Raw genomic sequence first — 9,275 nt, 5'->3', positions numbered from 1 at the left:
TTGCATGACCAGCACTGAGTTAGGCTCTACAGGAAACACAAAACTAATGAAAAAATAGAACATGTCTATAATTGACTTTCTTGTGGAAGTTAATCTAGATGGGAAGACAAAAATATAACAAATGATTGTACAAAACAGGTAAGTAATATAATAGTAGTCCTATAAGTATTAAAGAACATAAATAAAAGAGCAGTTTATTTTGCCTAGGGCCAAGGACACTAACATATAAAATGATAAGCGATGAGGCATTAGAAAACAGGCTTTACCACTAATTCACAGAGAGGGGACAGCATAAGGCTTAGTAGGACATGGCATGTTTGAGGAATAGTAAATGAGTTAAATAGAGTTGTATTACAAGAGAGATGGGGAAGAAAGCTATAATCATGATTGGGCTGGTTTGTCAAGGGCTTTTCATTCAATATTAAGAATGCTGGTGTCACACATATTTGCTTATGAGCAATGAGAGAGTTTAAAGCATTATAAGAAATGAGTTTGTTCATTTAAGGTAATGCTTTTTTTTTCTTGAATCTTACACTGCTTTATACAAATGAAAATATAGGAGTGTGTGTGTGTGTGTGTGTGTATATATATATATAGATATATATATATTAGTCTTAAAAATCAAGAGAGTGAATTTATTTATTTATTTATTTATTTATTTATTTATTTATTTATTTATTTATTTGAAAGGGACAGGGACAGAAAAACAGACAAGAAGGAAGAGAGATGAGAAGCATCAATTCGTAGTCATGTCACTTTTAGTTGTTCATTGATTGATTCTCATATATGCTTTGACTGAGGGGCACCAGCCAAGACAGCAACCCCTTGCTGGAGCCAGCAACCATAGGCTTCAAGCCAGTGACCTTGGGCTTCAAGCCAGTGACCTTGGGCTTCAAGCCAGTGACTTTTGAGCTCAATCCAGGGACCATGGAGTCATGTCTATAATTCCATGCTCAAACCAGGGACCCTGCACTCAAGCTGGTGAGCTTATACTCAAGCCAATGAACTCAGGATTTCAAACCTGGGTCCTCTGTAGCCCAGGTGGATGCTCCGTTCACTGTGCCACCACTCCTCAGACCAAGAGAATGAATTTGAATATGAACATAGCTAATGCTTTCTTGACAAATAATCATGTGTAAATAAGATGCTAAGTGATTCAAAACCACCATGACAATTTTTGCCTCCACCCTGGAGTTGTTCTCATAGCAGAGTAGACCTATGTTTGAGAAACTGTGGCTAGCAGTTGTAACATTCTTACGTCTAAACTCCATTTTCAAAAGATTCCACTGAGGATATAAGGAGGGAGAAAGTGCAATGACTGCTTGCCTGAATTCTATGTCATAACAAATGTTTATAAGAGAAAGCAGAGTTTGTTTTGTCTTTCCGTTATATTTTTCCACAAGGGAACATAGACATTAGGACTAAATGATTTCTAACATTTTATAAATTTACAATTCACATATATTGGGAATGGCTATTCCATTGTTCCTTACAGGATGGTCCAACAGGGGTGGGTTTCCAGGCTTAATTTTGGGAATACACATGTATGTTAACACTTCGCTATCTGGTCTTAGTGCTCTTGAGAACTCCAACAAGTCATAAACATCAAGTATTTATGTTAAAAACTATACACCAAGGTTGTAAAAATTACAAGTAACAAATTATACATTGCAAGGAGTTCTAAACAATATCAGAAATAAATGTAGTTTAAACTATTTAATAACATGATAAAGTATATTTTATGTATTGCAGTATGAGACTTGTTGAGTAGTTCAGATTTGTTGCCCTTCTTCTGAGCATAGACCCTATTGAAACAAACTGAGACGTACAATCTGGGAAAATAATTATTTCTCTCTTTTAGCTCTTTTTTCAATCTGCTTTCTTTATTTCTTTTTTTTCTTTCTTTCTTTCTTTTCTTTTTTTTTTTACAGAGACAGTCAGAGAGAGGGACAGATAGGGACAGACAGACAGGAAGGGAGATGAGAAACATCAATTCTTTGTTGCAGCTCCTTAGTTTTCAGTGATTACTTTCTCATATGTGCCTTGACTAGGGGGCTACAGTAGAGCGAGTGACCCTTTGCTCAAGCCAGCAACCTTGGGCTCAAGGTATTGACCTTACGCTTCAAGCTAGCAACCTTTGGGTACAAGCTAGCAACCATGGGGTTATGTCTATGATCCCATGCTCAAGCCAGTGACCACTCACTCAAGCTGGTGAGCTCATGGTCAAGCTGGATGAGCCCATGCTCAAGCTGACGACCTTGAGGTTTTGAAACTGGGTCCTTCGCGTTCCAGTCCAATGCGCTATTCACTGCACCACTGCCCAGTCAAGCTCTTTATTTTTTTCCTTTCTTTTTTTTTAAGTGAGAGGAGGGGAGATAGACTCCTATATGCACCCCAACCAGGATATACCTGGCAACCTACTGGGGTCGATGTTCTGCTCATCTGGGGCCATGCTCACAACAGAGTTATTTTTAGCACCTGAGGCAGAGTCTCCACAGAGCCATCCTCAATGCCTGGGGCTGACATGTTTGAATAAATCAAGCCATGGCTGAGGGAGGGGAAGACAGAAGGAGGGGGTGGAGAGAAGAAGATGGTTGCCTCTCCTGTGTGCCCTCACTGGGAATCAAACCTGGGACTTCCACATGCCAGGTCAACACTCTACCACTGAGCAAACCAGCCAGGAACAGCTGCTCTCTTTAAGTAAAGCACTCTTCCTACATTCTTTCCCCATACTCCCACACACATCATCCTTCATTTCTCAGGTAAAAGGTTTCTCACTCAGCAAAGCCTTCCCTTGGTCTCCCATTTTAACCCAGCCTCTCACCATTCCCTCTCATTGAATAAAAAATGACCTTTCCATCCATTGTACTTCCCATAGTTGTTTGTGTGTGTGTTGATATGATGTTTGTTATATGACATTTTGTTTTTCTCAGTAGTCTGTTGCTCTCTGGCGTCAGAGCTGTTTCTCTTTTGAACATAATTCATTTTTCCCCCAATTACAGTTGACATTCAATATTGTATTAATTTCGGTTGTGCATCAGAGTGGGTAGACATTTATATAACTTATAAAGGGGTCCCCCTAGTAAATTTTGCACCCACCATGCACCATACACAGTTATTCCAATATTATTGACTATGTCCCTTATGCTGTGTTTCACATCTCCCTGACTATTTTCTAACGACCAATTCATACTTCTCAATCCCTTCACCTTTTTCACTCACATGTCATTTGTCATCTGGCGTCTGTGCTGTGCCTAGCACAGAGTGGACAATTGATAAATACTATTTGAGTCAATTGAAATTAAGGGAAATTTTAAGAGAAATGAAAACTCAGAAAAAGTTCCAATGGTGTGATGAAGGGAAATACAGACAGCCTGACTCTAATAAACTGCATTTGAATTATACAAAAACATAGAAGAATCCCAACAGGGACTTAAATGTTACGTTTCACAGTCTCGTTGTTTCAGTCAGTGAAGGCTTATCATCAGAATCTCTGTGGCTTGAGAAAAACTGAGGATCTTGCTCAAATTATGAAGCTTGGAAGAACCATAGCTTGTGGCAAACATTAGTGTGATCTTGAAAGTTCTAAGAGTCTTTTAAGAAACCTCTCTCCTGACAGTTCTTAATCACACAAGGAATAGGCTGGAAGGCAGGGGAATTCTAAGACATCAATGGTTAGAGACATCTGTCTTCTCATGCCTTTCTAGACTTCCAGTTGTCGACGTAAATCTAAAATTACCATGAATGGGTAAGCCATCTTCTCATCTTACTTTGATCCTTTACTTGCTCTGTGGCTTTAGGAAAGTGTCATAATTTATTTTAATTTTAATATCTGAATATATGCAAAATTGGAGAACAGTTATTCTTAGGCAGTTTTATTGGAGTTGCTTATTTCATGAGCCATGATTGATCAAAATCAAAATAAGACCACTACTGCTTTTAAATCATCTCTCTCTCTCTAAGGGAACCCTCGTGCACTGTGGTGGGAATGCCAGTTACAGCAGCCACTGTGCGTCTCTCTCTCTCTAAGGGAACCCTCGTGCACTGTGGTAGAAATGCCAGTTACAGCAGCCACTGTGGAACACAGTATTTAGGTCTCTCAAAAAATTAAAAACAGAACTGCTTTATGACCCAATGATTCCATTTCTGGGTACATACCTGAAAAAATCCAAAACACTAATTCAAAGGAATATATACACCCTTATGTTCATTGCAGCATTATTTACAATAGCTTAGATATGGAAACAATGTCTAAATGTCTAAATGTCCATCAATAGACGATTGAATGAAAGAAGAAGTGGTAAATATATACAATGGAAAGTTACTCAGCCATAAAAAAAAAGGATGAAACCTTAGCATTTACAACGGACCCAGACTATATTATGCTAAGTGAAATAAGTCAGACAGAGAGAGAGACAAATACAATATGATTTCACTTATATGTGGAATGTAAAGAACAGAATAAATGGCCTTACCATGCGGTGGCGCAGTGGATAGAACATCAGACTGGGATGTGGAGACCCAGATTTGAAACCCCGGGGTCGCCAGCTTAAACATGGGCTGATCTGGTTTGAGGAAGGCTCACTACCTTGAGCCCAAGATCGTTGGCTTGAGCAAGGGGTACCTCGCTCTGCTGTAGCTCCGGTCAAGGCACATATGAGAAAAGCAATCAATGAACAACTAAGGAACCACAATGAAGAATTAATGTTTCTCATCTCTCTCTCTTCCTGTCTGACTGTCCCTCTCTCTGTCTTTCTGTATCTGTAACACACACACACACACACACACACACACACACACACACACACACACACAGAATAGAATAAAAGAATAAACAAAACAGACTGATTGTTATAGGGAACCAACTGATGGGAAGGGATTGGGGTGCTGGGTAGAAAAGTCAAAGAGATTAAGAAGTATAGACTGGTAGTTACAAAATAGTCATGGGGATATAAAGTAGAGCATAGGCAATATAGTCAATTATATTGTAATTATTATGTATGGAGCCAAGTGGGTACTAGACTTACTGGGGTATCATTTTGTAAATTATATAGTTACCTAATCATTAAGCTGTACACCTGAAACTAATAGAAAAATGAATGTAAACTGTAACTCAAAGAAAAAAAATCACTCTATGTAGTCTTTCCAGGAAAGGCTATGTCCCAAATACATTTCCCTTGATTCACAAGTAATAAACATATATGCAGTAGCTGCTATCCCACTGCCCGTAATTAAAATAAAGAACAAAAGAGAATGAGCGGATGGCAGAGGAGGAGGACAGGGCACAGAAATTTGCATCTCAGGTCCAGAGAGATCCCGCCCGCCCGATCAGAGCTGTGGCCAGGACCGTTGCACCCAACGGAGTCTAGAGTATAAGCGAAAGGGAAGTCCCAGGACCGTTGCACCCAACGGAGTCTAGAGTATAAGTGAAAGGGAAGTCCCATCAGCCAGGCATAGTCTTGAGCAAGCTGCTTTTCAGAGATAAGCTTGGCACCTAGGGCCTCCCAGAGAATATGACAGACTTTCATGGTTTTTTTTTCTTTCCAGAACTTGGTCTCCTTCCCCCCCGTGTTTTATCAGTGTGCCTCAGCTGGCTGAGCCTCGGGCACCAGTGTGTCTTTGGAGTAAGCCTCGGGTGGCCTTCTGAACATCCCCTGGCACCTGATGTCTCCCAGGCTTTTTACACATGCTAATTATAATCCTCAAAACAGTCCACAAGGGAGTTTCATTTTTTACTGTCATTTTACAAATGAGAAAACCAGGAAACTGAATAACTTCCAAACTTTAATACCATTTAGAAAACTGCAGGAGGCCCTGACTGGTTGGCTCAGTGGTAGAGTGTCGGCCTGGTGTGCAGAAGTCCTGGGTTTGATTCCCGGCCAAGGCACACAGTAGAAGCGCCCATCTGCTTCTCCACCCCTCCCCCTCTCTTTCCTCTCTATCTCTCTCTTCTCCTCCCGCAGCCAAAGCTCCATTGGAGCAAAGATGGCCCGGGCACTGGGAATGGCTCCATGCCCTCTGCCTCAGGCGCTAGACTGGCTCTGGTCACGACAGAGCGATGCCCCAGATGGGCAGAGCATCGCCCCCTGGTGGGCGTGCTGGGTGGATCCTGGTTGGGTGCATGCCGGAGTCTGTCTAACTGCCTCCCCGTTTCCAGCTTCAGAAGAATACAAAAAGAAAAAAAAAGAAAAAGAAAATTGCAGGACCCAAAGTAAAATGCAGGTCTGTCTGACTCTTGATCTGTTGTTCTTTTTATTTGACTTACTGGTTTTGATGCTTTTCTACTAAGTTGTTCAGGTACTACCCCATTCTAGAAACAGTACTGCCCTGCATAGGAATAGCAACAATATGTACATATGTATGTATAGCTATAAACAAATTTGTCCATTTATTTATTTATTTATTTATTTATTTATTTATTTATTTATTTATTTATTTATTTTAGGTGAAAGGTGAGATAGTGAGGCAGACTCCAACATGCACTGTGACAGGGATCTACCTGGCAACCCTGTCTGAGGCTGATGCTCAAATAATGAGCTATTTTTAGTGCCTGAGATCTAAGTGCTTGGCCCAGTGAAGTTATCTTCTGGAAGCCAACACTTAGACCAATCAAGCCACTAGCTGTGGGAGGAGAAGAGGGAAAGAAGGGGAAGAGGGAGAAGGTGGAGAAGCAGATGGTTGCTTCTACTGTATGCCCTAACCAGGAATCAAACCCATGACATGCATATGTTGGGCCAATGCTCTCTCCACTGAGTCACTGCCCAAGGCACAGATTTGTTCTTTTTAAATGACCCACATGATATAGAATTTTCTATCCATTCACTCCCATTCCTGTATCAGTTTATTGTTCATCTTTCTGGTCTCCCTAATATATTTATATATAAATATGTCCTTATAGATATATATATCCTTTAGTATTTTTATATCAATAACATTATATCATAGTACCCTTTTATTAAAAACTTAACCACATGTTATATTTACTCATTTATTTGACTTGAAATAATTTTTATTTTTCAATTACTATTTAACCATATGTCTTGGGCTATCTCAGTTTTACCTCCTGATTTTTTAAGATGGTAAAATGTTTTATACTATAGATGAATTATAGGTTTTTCTGTTTTAATAAAGGATCACTAAAGATTCTTATTAGAGGATTACAATCCAAAAGATAAACCCTGTGTTCTGAAATTTTTGGCATTATGACAAGATGGGAAAGGAGATTTTGGGAATCGTTTGGAGGCATGTAGTGTAGACTGGTACTTAGTTTATCAGACCTTGAATCTAGACTGGCTGGCATCTGAAAATCTAATAAAGCCACTTTGTGGAAAAACCATATCAACAGGTTTTATCTGGTGTAATAACTTGGCAATTTCTGTATGAGTTTACATGGAAACTCCCTATTAATTGGACATTAGATTATTCAGCATAGAGCAGTCTATCTTTTTACAACGGCTTCTGTCCGATGCAATACCATCAGTCTATAAGACTGTTTCCTTCTGACCCACTTCACACCCAACTTCTCAACATTACTCAGGTGAAATAGCCTTATATGACTATTTCTTAATCTCAGCTCTGTGGGGACTAAAATATTAGTACTATGAGAACAGGCTGGGTTACATAAAAATAGTTGTAATCTTATTAACAAGTTAAAGAAATAAACATTTAAACCATTATAGGGTATCATATTTGAAAATTTAAAAAGCACAGTTAAACCAAGTGTTTTAAGAATATAGAGAAAGTAGAAATCTTACTTTTGGCTGTTGAGAGATTAAACTGGTTCCTGATAATTTGGAAAATAATCAGGCAAGGTCCAGTAAAGAGGAAAATGCAAATTATCTTTGACCCAGTAATTTCAGTCCCAGAAACTGCTGGAACATGTTTATGAGAACATGTATAAAATGTTTGCTATAACCCTGTTTGTAAGGTAAAAAAAAACTGGAGACAATCTAAATGTCCATAAATAGGAAGATGAATATATAGTGTTGAAGAATACAATGAAATATTTAGACAAAAGTGAAAATAAATGTGAAAAGCTTAATAGCATCAGAAAAAATAAACCTCCACAAGATACTTTTGAAATAAAAATACTAGCTGTAGATGGTATATGCAGTGTGCTAGTATTTACATAAAATTTGAAAATATGAAAAACTATCCTAAATACATCTAGGAATACACATACAGAAGAACTATGTAGTGATCAGTTCATGGGCATGATAAGCATGAAATTCTAGACAGATATAGCAATAGATGTAGCAAGGGAGTTTCAACTCGACGGTATTTTATTTCATAAACTGGCAGGTGAATATGTGGGTGTTTATTATATCAATCTCTGTACCATGTCTGAAATATTTCATAAAACCCACATTCACAAAACCTAATCTTTTGCCACAGATATTAAAACAACAGCATAGTTGTTTGCCAATGCCAATAAAAGAGCTATTGTGTGAATTTGTGACAAATGGAGCTAACAGAAGCACTATAGGGAGAGTAGACTGGATAGCAAAGGTATGTGGACTGTATGCCTTGTCATATAACGGGAAACTGGATGTGGTTATCTTTGCTGGTTTTAATAGAATAGGAGCAGATGTAAGACTATAAATATATTCTTGGTGCCAAGGAATCTGTTGATTTAAAAAAATATTTATTTTATTTTATTTAATAAAGATCTTTTGTGTAGAATCACAGTTTTGAGTGGTGCCACCACGTGATAAGTTTGAGATAGTCTATAGCAGTGACTTTCAATGAATGTGCCACAAGAATTTTTAAAGTATGTAATACCTGACTATTGAGTCGAGGGCAGTGACCTCTTTTCCCTTAGATTGTCAAGTTAAAAAATGACAACAGACAATACAACAATAGTCATCCAGTGTGAATAAGTCAAAAGTATACCCATTTTTTTTTCAGATTAGCAAAAAATAAATTTTTTGGTGTGTTGCAAAATTTTAGTTATTAGTTTACGTGTGCCATGAGATAAAAAAAAAAAGATTGAAAATCACTGATCTACAGTTATTATCCATAAGACATCTTGTCTTTTTACCAGGTGAATAGGCAAGTTAAATAAGGATAGGGTCACAATTACTACCCTTGAATTCTGTCTTTATTGTAACACAAAGTTCGGTCGTACTCAAATCACTTAAACTTATTTTTGGTTTAGCATCTTGCTAATTGTGCATGGGTAGTTTCAGGGGCTTCCACTTGGCCCCTGCTACCCTTATAGCTCTTCATCTTTGGGTCAGAGAACCAATGCAGGGATTTTGAGAGTTTCCAGTGAA

Source organism: Saccopteryx leptura, chromosome 1 (genome assembly GCF_036850995.1).
Source record: "Saccopteryx leptura isolate mSacLep1 chromosome 1, mSacLep1_pri_phased_curated, whole genome shotgun sequence".
Lineage (NCBI taxonomy): Eukaryota > Metazoa > Chordata > Mammalia > Chiroptera > Emballonuridae > Saccopteryx > Saccopteryx leptura.
The sequence above is the reverse complement of the archived record's forward strand: the minus strand, read 5'-3'. Positions refer to the sequence as shown.